A 19,785-nucleotide genomic window follows, 5' to 3' on the forward strand; every position below is an offset into this window, starting at 1 on the left:
TAAATGTAAAAAAAAGTTATTTAATTCATTATTCAAGGTTTGAATAAATGTAATGATTTTCTATAAACTTATTTTTTTTTTAACTAATTAACGGCTTTTTTTTGTGTAATATTAATTATTACACTACAAACCACAATTATTAAACAATGCATTAGAGATTATTGGCAGATATAATATTACCTTATATTTATGAGTTTTATTCAAGTAATAATGGTTTTAGAATACAACGTCACAAATAAGCTTTTTTTTTTTTTTGCTTTTTTTAAATTTAACGTAATAATTTTATTAAGATAAAAGTCTGAAGCTCAGATGCATTGTTGAAATAAGTATTTTTATTTAACCATGTAGCAAAATTACCAAGTTTAATTATAGGCACAAAATTGTACTTTTGATTTTAAACATCTATAAGGAGTTAAATTGTATTTGAAGTGGCTTAATTAAGTGTAAGTTTGTCATACGTTTTAGATATAAAAATGTATTTCAACCTAACTTAAAAGTATACGTTGTTAAAACAAAAATCATTTAAAACTATAACTGTTTGTATGCACTACTTGAAGTTTTGAGTTTTATAGGATACGGATGTAGTGAAAAAATTTGACAAAAGTATTGTATTAAATATAATGAATAAAGCTCACTAAGCTCATATGACGTTACACAACTAACAACAAATATTTTTTTTTGGATAATTAAAAAAAAAATCTAAAAGAATTTTTTGTGTTAGTATGACATTTTAAAAAGTTTTTGCAGTCTATACATGTCGAATTATCACAATTATTCTAAAAAGAATTTATTTAAAGAAATTATTTTAAACTTTATTCTTAAATTAATTGTCCTTTTTGGTAAATGTTAAACTAATACCTTTAATATATATTTAGCACAAGTCTAAAAATAAACTAAAGGTTAGAGTTAAAACTTCTCAAAACTTTTTGGTTAAAACGAGAATCAAAATCTACTTTAGATTTAACTCATTAACTAACTAACTAACTAACTAAAAACCATGTCAATATTTTGTGCTTTAATTAAAAAAAATGTTCTAATTTTAAATAAGTACCTGTTAAAAAACAAAGTAAATTTTATTTAGGTTATTTAACAATAAAGCATCAATGGCTGTATTGAATCATTTTTTATCACAAAATAATGCAATGACAGCTTTTTTTATTTAAAAATAATAAGTCACAAAAAGTTGTAATTAAAAGGTTTTATACAAAAAACGTAATCTTCTACTTGTTAACTCTACAAATCCAAATGTATTTATATGATACTCGTTATGTTTACAGGGTGAAATGTTCTTATAAAAATTTTTTCTTACCACTTAAGCTAAACAACATGTTTTACTTATTACTTAATTTTAGCTTACGGTGGTAAAAACATAAATATTGCTACTATTAAAAGTATTACTCCTAAGTTATGAATTAAAAGATGCTTAGAAACAATGTAAAGTAGTTTGTTGTAAAATACAAAATAGCAAATCTAAAGAAAGAAACTGTAAAAATTAATAAACAAGTAATGTTATATAACCAAAACATGAAAAATTACTAACAGTCTTGACGAAACAATCGTTAAATTAAAGGACTTACAACGTTAGTTTCTAAACTAAGTGTTCTGGGCGCTAGACAAAGTGGAAATTGTTCTTTACTATATAATGTATACTTTCATCGATTATACTTCATAGGATGGGCCTAACATAATTAATTTGTTAATCCAGCCGGTTTAGGCTGTAAAAATTAGAATTATAAAGAAGATATAAATTCTAAGAAGCATTCTATATTTATTAATGATATTTGAATTAGTTTTTGTTTTATGACGTCACGTTGATAAGATAAAAAAATTGTAATCAATTTCTTCATACTTTTAAAAGCATTTAATTAGATTTAAAACAAGTTCGTTTGTAAGGTAAGTAGTTTTACTAAAGTAATTATATATCAGTGTTTACTATGTGTTATTAACTTTAGTATAAGCTTGTTAATAATTAATAAAGGCATTAGAAAACAAAAATAAAAAACTATTGAATCAAAGTAAATTAAATTTTGAAAAACATGTAGTACAGTTTACTTTTATATTACTTTAGTATTTTAACCGAGTACACATTATTTTTAAATTATAAAAAATTAAGCTTCTTATATTTTTTAGTTAATATAAGTAAAACTATATAAACCTCTCTTATTATAAAAAATTATAAGAACTCTTTATTATATAATTTTACGATATTGCTTGAATACTAAACTGCACCACAGATATTTTAATAAAAAAAACTAGTAACATTAAAGTTGATTAATAACAGAAAAATTCAAACTTATCTCTTTTCGTAAAGTCTATAAAGAAACATACCATTGTTTTTGATTAAACTTATAAGAACTAATTGTTTAAAATTCAAAGTTCAAACGTGGATTTAAAAAAACTTCAAATAAAATAATTGTTTAAACAAGTAAAAATAGTTAAAAATCTTACTATATTAAAAATATTAAACTCAAACAATTACTTTTTTGCATACTAATAGTTTAAGCAAGTATCTTGTTGAATTAAAACAAACACCGATTTACTGTTTTATATCTAAATATATCTTCAAATCCAGATACTCTAAGACTACTTACTTTGTTTTTGACGATATAAAGTTTAATTTGCTATTTTATTATATTCTTGTTAAAGTTTTCTTTTATCGTCTTAAGAAAATAGCTGACGCTGAAGTCTTGTTTTTGGGGTAGTTAAACAAGAAAAGATACACAGATTTTGCAAATTTAGCAAGAAGGTATTTTTAGGCACCATCATCTTCTGCTTATAGTGAAAGGTTATATTCATAAGCTGGTAACTTGTATGCTTCGAAAAGTGGCGAAAAACTTTTATCATTTCATCACAACTTGAAATAACAAGAAAAGGGTTTATTTGTAGCTTAAAGGCGTTGATATGAGTATATGGTATTAACGAAACTACTTACTTTTGTGTGTTTAAACAGTTGCTAAAGAAGTTATTGTAAGTAAAAGTCTAGTGTAAAGCCTATCATAAAAAATTATTACCTTTTGAAACATTGTAACACTTAGTTTAATTATCTTTTGCGTCAAACAAGTACAAAGTTCAAAATTAGTATTAGTTGCTTGAATCTTAACTTTTAAACTGAAATTTTGCATAAGTAGATCTTTTGTTCTTTTCACAATTTTCTTTTTCCTAGTGTTGAAATAAAACATTTAGACTACACCATTGTTTTTATAACTCATTGTTTGTATTAAAGAAAATTTACTAATAATGGCATTATAATATTAAAATTTAAAGTTAGTTTCTATTGAAAACTTATAACAGTTAGGATTCGGAACTAGAACCGGCCGCATCATAAATTAAGAAATATAACCGGATCCGGCCCGAACTTAAACTAAAAAAAAAAGTGACGAACGGATGGAGTCTTAAATAGCTGATCCGGTAGATCGCTAGTTTACATTGTTGCTCTAGTCACAAGTTTAGAAAAACGTTTATATAGTATTGTTCATTCAATTTAATAAACAAAATATAGATTCTTATTTTTACATTAGTACAGAAAACTTAATGTGTTCTAGATTGTTTGTTTATTTCTAAAAAAACGACTAAACGTAGTTAATTTCATTCATATATTTGATGTAAAAATAACAAACTAGCAAAAAATAGGAAATTTTTTAATGATAAGAACACTTTTAAACGTAATATAAGTTTTATGAAAAACTATTTAATGACGTGTCAGACTAATAAAAGTAATTTTGCCAGAAACATTATGTTTATTCAGAATATGTTTCAGCAAACTGATCTGGAAAGTCTTCTATTTAGTTTGAACTGGTAGAAACCAGTACACATGTAATACTTTCAGATATAGATAACGCTGGGAAAGGGAAAAATTTAGTAGAAAATCAATTTTATTATAATTTAAAGTTTGTTAAACTCTCTTAACAACGTCAAACAAGTTCTCAACTTAAAACTTGGAAGTAAAAATATTTCTATTAATAATATATATTTAATATATTGTTAAATATAATTAAAATATATTTTTTTAATATATAAGCATAGATGACAATTCATTTCAACGCTTCTTTACACAACTAACAAGTTTATTTGAACTGATACAAATTGTATAATATGATTTGTCTTAATTATGAACTTAATTATATTAAATACTATATAATATTAAATTTGTTGGAAAAGTAATTTCATTGTGCCAAGCGTATAATAAATATAAGTTTTTATCTAAATTGATACTTATTGTTACTATAACGATGATTCTTATTATTATAAATTGTTATTGCAAAGTAGGTTAAAAATATTTAAAAAAAAAAGATGTTAAACAGAAAATATATTTTCACCTATCTTAATTATGTTCATCACTAAAATATTATAAAAAAGTTGAACTTGAAAGTCTAATAAAGAGTATAAAAGATTTTTCAAAACGAGTTATAAAGCAAACTAATCTAAAATGAATGTTTCAAAACGACCTGATCTTAAAAAACAACTAGTTAACTAATTTGTTAACATTTTGTGATTTCTTAACAAAAAAAATCCGTTTAATAGTTTTTTTAAATGAATTGTTGATTTTGTTTAATTTTATTGTAGTTAAAACTACTTTTTAATGTTAAATACTTTTTGCTTAAAATTATTAATCTTAAATTGATTATCTTTTGAATATTTGAGTTGTATTCAAAACAAGTTTAATTTTAGTTTTTGCAAGTAAATTTGTATGAAGTTAGTTTCGTTACTGAAAAATTTAGTTTTGTTTTTATTTTTTAAATGAACCGTTGAATTGTCAAAAAAATGTTTAAACTTTAACTTTTGTACAAAATTTGTAAAATACAAATGTGATTTTTGTAAACTCTATCTAAAATTGATAGATTATGTTAATACAATCTTATAAATATAAAATTTTAAAAGATTAAACTCATTTGCTTTTAAAAACATAGCGAAGTACTGACGTATTTTAAATAAAATAACAATATAAAAGCTTCTAATTCAATACTTTATATCTTGCTATCAGTTTTAGATTTTTTAGCCGTAACAAAACAGCTTCCATTAAAGAAAAACAAGTACATTAACTTATAATTATGAATATTAAGCATATACTTATTAAAGTTACTATCAACTTAATCTTATATCACATGTTTAATAACTTTCAATTAAGTTCTTTCAATTTCTTTCAATTAACGTTCAATTAATTATTTTAGAGAAATATATGTTTATTTAAAATTTTGTTAAGTTCTAAGAACTTTAAAACTTTAAATAAAAAATTATTTCAAAAGTTTTTTACACTAAATATATTTTGTTTTATTAATATTATGTCAAGTAAAACAAAGTATTTTTAAGAAGTTTTTGTTTTAAATCATAGATTTCGATATTGTAGTCCGACTAATTTCAAAAAACATAATATCACAAGATAATTTTTGTATAATTTTAATTTGAGTTTAGTTTTAACTTTTTAAAAGCATATTTCTAACCATTTAGTTTAAAAGCCTGTTAGTATTAAAAAAAATGTTTTTATTTTAATACAAACTTTACAAGTAGCTTTGTTTACACAACAAAGCATAGACTTATACGTCTTTCTTGTATTTTATAGTAAATGTAACTACCACTTGAAAAAAAAAAACACAAATATAAATCTAAAGCTTTACACTTGTATTATAAATAAAATATCGTACTTATAAAAAGCATTTTACAATCTATTTAATAACAAAACGCAAAAGAAATTCCTAAAATTTTTATGTAATTTTAAACTTGACTTTTATAGAAGCATACAAATATTTAATCTACAACTAAAAGTAGTTAGCTGTTTAAACTAAGGTTTGTTGCCGTAATTATGTAACAAGTAAAACTTCTTAAACATTATTTAGCATAAATATATTTTGCAGTTATTTTTTTACGGATTTTTTCTAGAGTATTTTAATCTGTTAACTTTAAATAATATTTCAAGAAATATATGAGATTAAGTCTTACGTAAATAAGTATATTTCACATTGGAATAAACGCATTCTTTTTGTTTTGATTATAAGTATATTTAAGAATAACTAAATTATTATTTAACTGTTTAGTTATGGTTTATTTTAATAAAACAGTAAAGTGTTATTTTTTAAAATGCTTCGTTGTACAGTTAAAAATTTTGATAAGTGAAGAAACAATCTTGATAACAATTTTGAACTCTACATTTAGATACTTTTAAGCTGTAACAAACAGCTTAACAATCTTCTTTCTGACAACAAACTAAAATTTTTCAGTAGTTCTATAGAGTTATTTTTTAGTTATGTAAAAGTTCCATACTGTAATATTTAGTTATTGTTTCTGAGTATGTATTATTTACGTAGTCATTATTTAATCAAAAAAAAATACTAACTTCTCGTAAAGTTGAAATGGTTACGGTTATTAAGTTTTAGTAAACTAATTATAGAACCACTTAAGTTCACGAATAACCTAACCATAACATGCGTAATATTGATGAAAACACATTTTTCAAACACTTTTTTCTTTTAATAAAAAAATGAATGAGTTGACTTCTAGCTTAGTTATTTTATTTAAGTAGTTTAAGTAAAACTATTTACTTTGTTATAGTACTAAATTTAATTGTTTTTTTTGTGTAAAAAATATTATAAAGTAACATACTTTGTTCCAACAAAATACAATGTTTCACAGAGAACGTATATAAAAGACGTTATATTAAACACGATCTTTAAAGTTTTTTTTAATTTCTAGCTGACTACAAGAAGTTTATACTAAAGAATAATAGTTATACATTTTAAAAATTACAAAAAAAATTACATTGATTTCAAAAATATTTTATATAGGTTTTATGGTTTTACAACAGAGTTATTACCTTAATAAATACACTAAAACGAAAAAATATATAATACCTTTGTAGTTTTAACATTATGATAACAACTGGTTTTACGACTAACTAATATATAATTAAGCATGATAACCTACATCACTGAAAATGATAAAACATTTTTAATTAGTTTAAATAATTCGACACTGCTATTTAGTAGCTGTTTAACACAAGTGTAAGCTCAAAAATGTAAATTGATAGTTTACAAGTTATTTACTTAACACTTTGAGAATTTCAAACAAATGACTAAGTAAAACACTAGAAAAAGTTAAAATATAGAACATAGCAACAAGAAAATTAACAAATGTCATTTATCTTGCTTGTAAATTATAAGTGACTACTGAAAAATCTAGAAGATATCAATTATGAAACTGTTTGACACATTGACAAGCTGTTATAAAAATAAAAAAAATCTGATACTTAAATTACAATTAAACGTTTGTTACTTTTTTGTGATGACATCGTGATGACATAACTAAAAACTTTTGACAGCTGATCGAGGCATAAAGTTAAGTTATTACAAAAAACTTTTTTAGTGTAGTTTGTTGTAGTTTTGTGAGCTAAAAATAGTTTTTGAATTAGCAATTAAACTTATATTGTTTATATAGGCTTTATTTAACTCTTACTCACTTTTATGCTAACCTATGAATTCCAACTACTAAGTTTTGGCTTAAATTATGAGTATTATTAACCTAGTTCTCACACGTTGTGCTAATAAAATTAATTAATAAATATTCGAATTTTCAAAAAAAATAATTATTTTTATTTATAATTACTGACTTCTAATAAATTAAAAATATATATGATAAATTCAGTTTATGTATTAACATCATTTGTTGTAATACATCGCTTCTTTTAAATACTTTTATATATTATTTTAACTATTTTAAATAAGTTTCTGTTAATTAACTTTAACTAAGATTTAAAATGTATATGTAATATCAAGTTATTTAGTAAATAAAAAAAAAGTCATAAGAACTAGTAAAACAAAATATTGTTTACTGGCTTTTAATCTAAACTCTTTAATTAGTATTTTTTTATTTGTACAACAATAATTTATGCATTGTAGTATCTGCTTCATGTCATAACATAAAAAATTCTGGCTTTTTTATTTAACTTAGTTTTCAAATTTTATATTACAATCAAATCCATCAAAATAAGGTTTTAACAACTAGGCAATGCTAAATAAGTTTAATAAAAAAATTGATTAAATTTTCAAACAGCTAATCTTTAATAAGTCTGTTTCAATATCTAAATGAGCTGTATTTGTAACAATGTTTGAAAAAATACAAATCGCAATAAAGTTAATAGCACAAAGTAAACAAATATATAAGACATCAGCTGGTGTAGGCTGTAAAAGATAAAAAAGTACGTTTTGAATTATATATATAAAAAGTATGTGTTATATCTACAACTAAAAAGCTATCGATTATTAAAAAATACATTACGTCACATGAGTTTGAAACTTAAATACTTTGTTGATTACCTTTTTCTGTTTATCAATACAACCAATTTAGGATTTAAATAAATGAAAATTATATATAGGAATAGTGAGGTATAATTTCGCAGCACTAAACTATAAAATTTTAAACTAAACAAATAAATCGAAATATTTATTTAAGTTGTGTCAAAATAGTAAAGAACTACATTTAAAACTTAATACTTATATAAAAAATATTTTTAAACAAGAAAAAAAAACTTTGTGTTCAGTTGGAATACATTTTGTTTAAACTTTTTGAATAATTTTTTTGCAAAGACCTAACAACACTAAACTTAAGAAAAAAAATTTTGCATTTTGTAATAGTTTAAGACTCTCTATGCTAAACCATTGAATATTATTTTTAAACTTTTCAGCAGATTTGAGGTATAAATCATAAAATGTTTTAAAGTCATAAAAAGTAGTTAGATAGTTTTTAAGTTAATAAAAATATCCGTTTAAAAAGTTTAAAATTAGTGATGACGTCATAAAATTATTACCACAACTGTTTGCTATTTAGAGAAACATATATAGAAATTTTAAAACTATTAGAAAACTTATCAGTCATTACTTTTGGCTTACAAAAATATTTTCGAGATTAAAGTTTTTTGTAATATTTTATCTAAATGTTTCAACACTATTAAAAACAGTTGTTTCTTTAAGTATTCGTAAAAAAGTTATTTTACTAAACTGAATCTGTAGAGCCATCATATTCAAAAGCAGGAAAACATCGAAATACAATAAAGTGTTGCAAATAAAAATAACTGTTGTCAACAATCGTTATATTTCTCGACTAAAATGTATATAAATGTTTGTATTTTGTTAGTTATGCTGTTTTGCTTAATTTATATACGTCAGCTTAGATCACGGTTTTCCAAAGTTGGCGGTACAACCCATTTTAAAAAAAACAAAACAAAATCAATAAAAAAGACCTGCTAGGGATAAATACCAAGCACTACTCGATCTACTATATAAATATTTAAGTGCCAACTTGAGAATCTAACTAAGGACCACCTGATTTTTCTGATTCCTTTTTAATTTAAATTATCCGCTAGATATAACATAATATAACGAAATTATAATAATGAATTAAATATTATAATAAATATTTTAGATAATTATAAATATTTAAATAAAATAAAGATATCTGACGCGTTATTAGTCATAAAACGGTTTTAGAGTTTTATACAATAGTATAATAGTTCTTAAATATATTTAATTTTCATCCTTAAACCATGATTAAATCATAAATATATGTCAATGATGCAACATTTTATAAAGAGCAACACTTAATAAAAGCTGTTTCTATAGCTACAAATGATCTACGATATACTGTATATTATACTGTTTAAAAATTGACATTTTGTTGATATGTTTTTGTTTAAAATTTTTAATTGTAGATATACTTTGAATGTGAAAGATAACTTGTGTTTCTATCATTATATCATATTTTGTTGATTTGTAATAATCTGTATATTACTAAACGTTAGTAATGAAAAATAAACGTTTAAACATTTATAATTCATTTAAAGCAGCATATATAACTGTATTTAAAAAACAAAAAGTTAATTTTAAAATAAAAAATAAGACAATTCTTATACTGATATGTCAACAAAATACTTCTTATCGTTGTTAGCGGCCTTTCATATAAACTTCAAAAAATCAAACTAAAATTAGAATGATTTTATTTCAACACTTTATAAAGCTCTAACGAAGCAAAATAAAATCAAAAGTAAAATTGTAAGGTTTGTTTCTGAAAGATTGCTGATTATAAAAATAACAAACACATTGATTCTTTTAAGTAACAAAGAAAAAGCAATAATATTTTTAGAAACAAGCTGGTTAGAAAGTTTCAAAATATGCTTATGATTTTAGTTTTTGATTAAAATTAATCATATCAGGAAAGTTTTGTAAAACATAGTATGTGTTATAGAATATGTAATTTCTGAGTTATTATCTTTGAATAGGAAATAGTAAATCAAGAGCTTTATTTTAGATAGGTACGTAGTTGTTAAAAAAATTTATATAAAAATATCAAAAATCTTTTTAAGAAACTTTACAAATAGCTTATAATTATATTTTTTGATGTATGAAAGAAAAACAATTTTCAATAATAGATTTACTGCTAAGTGTTTTATGTTTTCTTAAAAAAATCTTTAGAGTATATGTAGAGTAGTTTATAAATAGTTGAGCTATTAAGTAAATACCACAAGCTAAAATTTAGTTAAAAAGTATTTAGATCAATCAAATTATACAATCATACATCACGAATGGAGTTAAATTTGCAGCAGTAAAAACAGCTTTATAAGATACTTTCTTGGATAAATTTTTCATTACTAACCTCCGGTTATAAAAAAGAATTTAAAAAATAATTGATTATACCGAAATTAGTTTTTAAACTTTTGTTGAAAATTAACTTAATAATTTTTGTTTGAATATTTCATTTACAGGCGTATTTTGTTTTATTCAATTTTTATTATCAAGTATTGTTTTCTAAATTTTAAATCAATTTATATAAATTAAGTAAGAGTTTTTTTAATCTCTACAGTTGTTATCAGAATATAAACTCATGTTTGAAAAACTTACATAAAACTTTAGTTTATTTTAAGCTGTTCAGGAAAGAATTAGCTCTTATTTTCAGTTGTTTTCTGCAGTTTATAATGATATAAAAAAAAGTTTTCCAAATTAATTTTTCGGTATAAAATTTCTTCTTTTTTTCGTTTAAAGTTTAATTATAATGGTTCGAATAATTTAAATTAGGTTTTAAAAATAAAAACTTTGATCTACAGTAAAGGCCACAATTTATGGAAATTAGGAAAAACAAAACCTATATCTACACTATTAATCCACTGATAAATAACTTAAAACGCGTAACTAACAAAACAAAATACAAATTACAACTTGTATCAAACTATAACGGAGTTTATACCTAACTCTTTTATATTAAGCCTAAAAAACTTAGTTTTGTCATAAAACAAACAAAAACAGAATTATTTCATTGTAGGATTTTGAACACGAAAATTTTAAACTATGTGAAACAGTTTTTCAAAGCATGTACATTTAAACATACAATTCCAAAACAAGGTTAAGTTTTCACACTAATAAAAATTGTTTTAAAACAACTAAATTTTAAAGCAAAATAAAATTTTTATTTTACTATTAATAGCCTTAAACTAAAAAGGTTTTTTTTTCAAAAATTAAAATTAAAAATTCCCAAAAAAACATATATTGAAGCTGTTTTGTGCAACTATGATTATAAGGAATTGATAAGCCATGAGAAAGCAAAATATACTAAATTTATAAATATATAAGCAATAGTTAAAAAATACAGTATTGTTATAATAATCCATTACTGTATACATATTTCGAATAACGACATATAGAATACAATACAGTCAATAATCAAATTGTAAATTTTTATTTTATTGACTTTAATAATACCACATAAATTTACAATTGACTGATCAAAGTGTGAAATAGTAGTTGGCTACTAAAATTATAAATAAGGATAACATATAGTATTTTAAAACTAATAAAAGTGAACAAACATGTTCTGCATTGTCCTTAATTTTAATGGTAAAACTATAGCGTTGATTTGCTTCTATTTAGGTCTGGTAGGTTAAAGGCATCGCTTTGACTTTACTGATATCTATCTATTGGGAAAGATTTCCGTAACCATCACAAACATTATTTCTTATCGTTGAAAATCATTTGTGTATTCTTTAATGAATAATAATGGTAGTTTCTACTGCTTTACTTATTCAAACACAATTTTTATGCTTCTTAGCGTTTACCAATACACTAATTTTTTTAATTTATTTAGAATGTCTGCAAGCTTCATGCTGACTTCAGCACAATCAACAAATTGAAAATTATTTTTCTATAGATATAATTTTAATATATATTACGAACCAAATATTATGTCAGTTTTTGTTTTTTTTTTAGCAATTGCTTCTGAAAAACATGACTAAACTGTATGGAATTGCGAAGGTTAAACTTATTTAAAATATAGCTATCAACTTAAGTAAATCTCGAGAGTAACTACTTGTTTGATCATAACTTGAGTATAATTTTTTAGACACTAATGCTTAGTTTAAAGTGTTCTAGAATGATTTATTTAAAATGAAATAAATAATGGAAGGTTTTTTTGTGTGCTTATATTTACCAATTTTATCTATAAATGTTTATCACTTGATTTCCGGTTTACACCAGTCAAAATTTAATCAGTAAGTCCGTGCATACTACTATGAGGACTTTTATTTATATAATTTACACGATATCATAACTTTACTGGTATACTTAATTACATCACTAGAAATTTTTCAAATAAAAATGTTTGTCACGAAGTAAAATTTAATTTACTAGTAATTTAAAGTGTTTTGAGTCTAAATTATGTTTGTAAAATTTTGTATAGTAAAGTGGTTGAAAACTAGATGTAGAATGGTTGAAAAAAAAATTAAATTATATATTTGATTTCTCAGTTTAATACAAAGCGGTACGACTGACTTTAGTTATAAAGTTATATTTACAAAAGTGCTTGCAAAGGAATTTTGGAAGTGCTTCAACTACAACTTAAAGATATAATAAACTATGCATGAATTAAATACCTTTTGAAAACTTATGAAATTGAATTAAAGAAATGCAATTTTTCCGAAGTTTATAAAAACTAAAGTAACTTGTAGTTGTAGTGTATAAAAAACACTAGTTTACTAAATAGTAGAGGATTTTCATTATTTAAAACTATATAAATAAGTATGATATTAAGAAAAAACTTAGAGTGTAAATAACTGAATTTTTTTTTTAATTATTTTTTTAGCAACAAATGCAATATTAATCATATTATTGAATATTAATTTTTTTTTGACAATAAAATATACATAATATTTTATCATTACGCATTATAAATCTTAATTGCTTACCAGTGACAATCAGTTAAAGTACCCGTCAACATAGCCATGCAGGTTAAAAGTTTCAATAATTATTTATTTATTATATAGTTATATATTTCAAGTAAAAAATTACTGTATTCTTTTAATGTTTGTTTAGTATAAAAAAGTAAAAAAAAAATCAAGTTAATGAATTTATGTTTAAAAACTTATGAAAACAAATATAAGTTTATTATTCTTTCTCAAATAATTTAAATGAAAACTTACTTTTTTTGGGTACTAGTATTTTAAATCATTTTTATTTAATTGTATCAAAGTACCGACTCATTGTTTTGGCAAGAATTTTTAAAAACGTTGAGTAACTTAAGCCCTGCTACATGAAGACTACATATTTTGTTTTCGATCACATGAAATTCAAGTCTCAAGTATAATTCACAGACTAAATGTTTCCACGTATATTCTTTATTATGTATTCTTAAAATTATATTTTATAGTATTAATTAATGTATTAGTAAAAGCAACTAATTGTTTTGCGATGAAAGCTTTTAACAACCATGCAATCACAAACTAAAAAAAATGATTAATTTAACAAACTACAAACTTTTACATAACGTTTATGACGTCATACGTTTTATAAACAAACACTATTTTTAAGTAAAAAAATCAAATTAATTTTTAAATATTAGTTTATAGTGCTAATTTGTTTCTTAAATTCATACAGCTTAAACCGGCTGATCTTCTAATTAAAATTTAGTCTTTGTATTTCAATAATTACTGCTTATAATATTAGACGTGCTTTTAAACAATTATAAAGTGCGTTTAGATGCAGAATTTAATTAATATTTACCAGCTTTAAAGTAATCTAAGTAATACTAAAATGATTTTTTCCCAGCTTTAACCTTGTTTTATTAAAAGTTAAGTTTGCTTTTTACTCAAAAATTTTAACGCAAAAAAATAACTTAGTGTAAAACATTTTTTAATTTTTAGACAATGGATAATATTTTTTGACCTTAATTTATCAATTTTTATAAAATTTTGTTTTTATAGTTAGAAATAAAAAAAAAATCTTGTTAGCCTTATATTTGAAAAATTAATAACTACGTTTCCTTTTTTTTAACACGTTGTATTAGTTTTAACGATACTTTAATTACTTTATAGTTTATTACATGCTGTAAATTTTAAATTGTAAACGCTTGTAAACATGCTGTAAGTTGTTTTATAGCTTCAGAATCGATAAAACAGCTTAGACATGATGTACCTTTTATCTCCCTTATAAAATGATAAACATAAATATACTTTATGTTTAGTTACAAATAGTAGATGAAAACAATATCTTGAAAATATAACCAATAAAATCAAAGAAATGTAAAAAATATGTTGTTTACAATTGTATAAAATTTACTGGCAAAAGAAGTTAACATTTAACTACATTTACGTCAATTAATTATTGTTTGATTAATATAAAACATAACTTTTCAAAGAATAGTAAGCACCAATCATAACAAGACTAACAAATCAAAACATTTACTTCCTAATTTATATAAATATTATTTAACAAAGATTTGCCTCTTGGTTAATTTAAAAACTTTTTTGTTTAGATATTAGGGAGATTAATGACTAATTAAAGTTTAATGCCTTAAAATAACTTCAAAGTAAAGTACTTTAATTATGTTTGTATAATTATGTATAGTTAAATAGTTCTAAACAGAGAATTAATTTCATTATAATCTAAATTCTTTTTCTGCAGGTCTGATGACAATTAAATAAACAATAAAAAATTAGCTGTAGTACACAAAAGACTAAGGACTAATTACATAAGATTAACATTTCAGACAAGGCTTTTTAAAAAAAGCATTGTTAATTGATTAAGTTTGAAATTATATTTTTAAAATCATTCAACTTTGATAATTTTTTGCCTAGTTCAACTTAACAAAGTGAAATTAAAAATTTAGGCTACTTTGAAATTATTTAATATCATTTTGAAAATTTAACTATTGAAAAATAAATGTGATAAGATTTTTAAACAATATATTTATCAAGCATAACAACTCAAGTTTAAATTGTTTAACAACTCAAAGGCAAGTGCAGTTGAATGATATATTGTTTTATGATATTTTATTACGGTTTTAACTACCGACTATTAAGTAGTTTACCGGTTCATTAATTTTAATAAAACGATCTTTCAAAAAAACATTACTTGTTTCTTGCAAGTTCTAAAGATTAGAAAAATAAAAAGAAATATTCAAAAAAATATTTTTAAAAGTACTGCTATAACTATTAATAAAAAAAAAAAAAAATTTCAATAATTTTTAAATCTTAACATAGCTAGTTATATGAGTTTTAAATTGGTTTCACTAATGTATTTTCTATTAGTAGCAGTGAAACAACGTTAACATCAAAAATATAATTTATGAAACATTTTAAATGCTTAACTAATTTTTTGTATTTTAATTTTATATGTTTAGTTTAAATCTAAATCCTAAACTTGCTAAAAAAAGGTATTTTAGCCACTATATTAGTGGCTTACAAATAGCGAAGCTAACAGCATCATATTTCTTGTATTTATTTTAGTTATTTTTATATAAATATGTTAAAACCAAAAAATTGTGTTAAAACGTACGACGTCAGTAAGAATAATATTTCTCAGTTTAAATAACACAAAGTTTTTCTGTAAAAAAAAATAGAAGAATAATTATATTTATACTTTTACACACTATGCCTAAAGTTAATTATGAAAATGTGGTATTTTAAGTATTTATCAAATGCTTAATAAGTATTATATTTTTTTTTTATCAAAGTTTTTCTTAAACTAAAGCTAATAAACTAAAACAAGAACTAAGATAGTTTTATTTTACATGGTAGGTTTTACATTTTGAAATTTATGACTTAAAAATTAGTTGTAAAAACAAAGTAAGCTATTTATTTTTAAAAAATATTATATTTCATACAATTAATTATCTAGCTTTATTGTTATTTTAAACTAAAGTTTTAAAAAAAGCTTTAAAAAGTTGACGTAATAATTTAAAAAAAAACTTTGTAATACAAGTTCTAACTTAAATTGCTTTAGCTAGTAAATCATAATGTTTTTGAAAAAAAAATCTTTTTTTTTTTTTAATAAAAAACTTCAAGTAATGTTTTAAGAATTTTAAGTAATTTATTGACTTAGAAACACACTACATATAACTTATTCAAGCTTTTTTACTTATTACATAATTTTTATTTACATAGTAATTTTTTTTCACTATAGCATATCAGATATTACCTAAGTCAAAAGTTTTTGTTTTTAAACTTGTCGTTATAAAAAAAACAATTTCTTAAAAAACAATCAACGAATTGAACTATCTTGTTAAAAAAAATAGGCTGAATAAATTTTAATTTTACAGTATTTATTGTATAAAATAATTATCTAGCAATTTAATTACAGTCAAATCTACCAGAAACACCAAAACTTGGTTTGTAGACGCTAAATGAAATCAATGGAAATCGATAAACGAAAGATTTTTTGTGCTCTAATGTTTTTTTAAGCATTTTTTGTTTGTTGTTATAAAAATAAGTCTTATCTAAGTGTAAAATTTGCATAACACAAGATCAAAAAAAAAATTTAGAAAATTTAATGACTTTATTTATTATAATAATTTGACTGTTCAAACTATGTATTTACTTTAATTACAGTTGTAATTAAATTTAGATTATTTAATTTAAGCAAAATAATATTTTCTTTAAATCTTACGTATTAGATCTAAGTTAACTTACAAACTCATTGATTTAAATTATAGTTTAGTTAATGCTAATTTTTCAACTCAATGGAACTCGAACTAAATCCAAGTTTTTGGCTCTATAAAAGAGCATTAAAAGCAATTTATTATATTACTGTTAAAATAATTTAAACTCTTGGTATTTACAAAAATGTTTTGATTAATTAAAAATGACAATACACAGTAACATGTGTTAGGTTACAAAGAAATGATACTGTATATTTTGTTACTATTGTTTATTCCAGTTAACTTGTTTCGCTTGGATGTTTTTAACTAACGTTTTTATCAATATTTTTGAAAAAATTTACGTAATAATTATTAAGTTTTAAAGTAAGTTTAATAAACTAATCATCATAAACAAAACAAGTCTAAAAATGTATCGTCTTTTTTTAGCCCTCGTTCAATTTTGTCTTCGTGCAATTTAGACCCGTTCATGTAAAAAAAAAGCTACGCAGATTATTTCTCTGCAGACAAATTTATAGCGTTGCTAAAAGTAGGTTTCAACTTATTTATTATAATTGTTAATGAACAACTGCTATATTTTTGCTAATTTGACAATAAATTTTTTTTTTAATTATTTGTTAATAAATTAAACGTAAATCTATTTAGACTTGTTTAAACTGTACAATTTTATTAACTAAACTTGTTTTATATTTTATAAGCTAATTAGTATTATATTAAAACTTTTAATCTTAATTTAATAGTATGTAAACTTTTTAGTTCATTAGTGTTTATCTTAAAATTTTATAGAATTTTATACCAAGGTATTTGTCGGAAAGTTTATAATAATTTGAAATTGTTTTCCAAAACCTCGGTAAAAATCTTACAATAAAAAAAGAAAAAAAACTAGTAATAACTATAATTTAAACTGAAAATAAATAGCTTAATAATTTAATAAAAAAAATAATTACAGTGTTTTGAATAAGCACAATTTAAATTACACAATTTAAGTATATAAACTTATAAAACCTATACTTTTTTTAACACAAACTACAGTATTGATCAAAACTATATAAACTTATAAAATAAAAAAATGTTGCTGATGAAAAATGGATGTAAGTTTGTAGCTGTTTATACAGCTTTAAAATCTTAATTTGATGTTAATTTTAATTAAAAGTAATTTGTACAGAATAAGTAACAAATGTACCAGATATGTTTTTTTGTTACATAATTAGAAACTACTTAAACATTACAACAAGTAAAAAAGAAAATAAATCAATGTTTTATTTTAAAATGTTCATTGATATTAGAAACTAAAATTTCAAAATTAGTTTTCAGCTGTTAATAAGAGCTTTATAAGATATATTTTACGTTAATTCATTAACCTTTAGTGTTTAGCTTCCGAAAAAGAATTGAAACACAAAATTGATTGTAAAACAAATTATTTTAGTTTTCATGTTAATAGTTGTTTCTATTTAAAATTCAGTTTATAAGAAGCTAAGATCAATTTATAGTTTAGTTGAAAAAGTTGAGACATCAAAAGTGTATTTAATTTTCTGATAGACAAATTAAACTAAAAAAAATCATTTTTAAAATGACAAACTAAACAATAATTATAATTAAATTAGCACAAACCAGTTTTAACTCAAGCTATATAGGACATTTTAGTATATATTCGTAATATTTTATTTGTTTTTTTTAAATTTACATAAAGTTAATATTTTTATGATTTACATCAAGTAATACAATAATAAAATAGATTAAGATTTAAAAGTATACAATTTTTTTGAAACTAAAATGAAATGTAGTTACGATATAAATTAAACTGTATATTTCTAAACTGTTTTTAAAATAAGTATATTACTAAACTAATCACTTATAAAGTACGATAATAACCTAAAAGTTATAACAGCAGTCTAAGTCTTTTGAAAATTTGTTAAAAACGGTTACAAAAAATAACACAAGCTTTGTTTCGTCATAAATAAAAAAAGTAACACACATGACGTCGTTAAAATAAACCAAGAAACTCTTTATATTTATCAAGTTATAAATTTGATTAGAAATGTAATAATTTTAGTTTCGTTTTTTGCGATGTAAAATTTTCAGCTGTCCTAAACAGTTTTTTAAATTTAATAATTTATATACTTGACGTACAAGTTAAAAACAAAAAAAAACAAAAAAAAAAACATTGATTAAACAGTTAAGCCTTAAAGGAAAATAAAAAAGTTCATGAATACTAATGACAAAAACAAAAATTACTTTTAAACATAATTTAAGAGTACAAACTTGTTTACTAACTTCATAAGAGTTCTTAAGAATATGTTTTTAACATGGTTCAGTAGTTTTATTTCAATTACATTTTAAATTACATAACTAAGTTGAAAAAGTTATAATTAAACCTTAAAAGTAAAATTTAAATGATATGTAAAATCATGTTATCTATATTTCTTAAAAACATTTAAAGTATTAAAGTTGAAATAAACATCCACAAAAAGACAAATAATTAACTGTAGTTTTATACATATAATTTGAGTTGTTTGACAAGATTACGGCTTTTATATAACTAGAAGTTTTCGATCAACAAATAAATTTAAACAAAATTTTTAAACATTTACTAAACAAGTAATTACCAGATTATAACTAATTATAACAGTTTAAAGAATTCTTTTTTTTTTTCAATTTTGGAATTCAAGTCAATTGCAAGTCAATCCCCTTATTTCTAAGCAAAAACATAGTGTTTTAATACTTATTAAAAAAAACAAAAAAAAAAGTAGTTTATACATCAATGGTTTTAATAAATGATTCTATATTAGCTCAGATTATTACCCAAACGTACATTAATTTATTAAAAAGTTTAATGATATACACAACAAGTTTTTCATAATTTTCCATAATCAATATATACTTATG

This window comes from Thalia democratica, chromosome 2 (assembly GCF_965202585.1).
Source record: "Thalia democratica chromosome 2, ktThaDemo2.hap1.1, whole genome shotgun sequence".
In the NCBI taxonomy this organism is placed as follows: Eukaryota; Metazoa; Chordata; class Thaliacea; order Salpida; family Salpidae; genus Thalia; species Thalia democratica.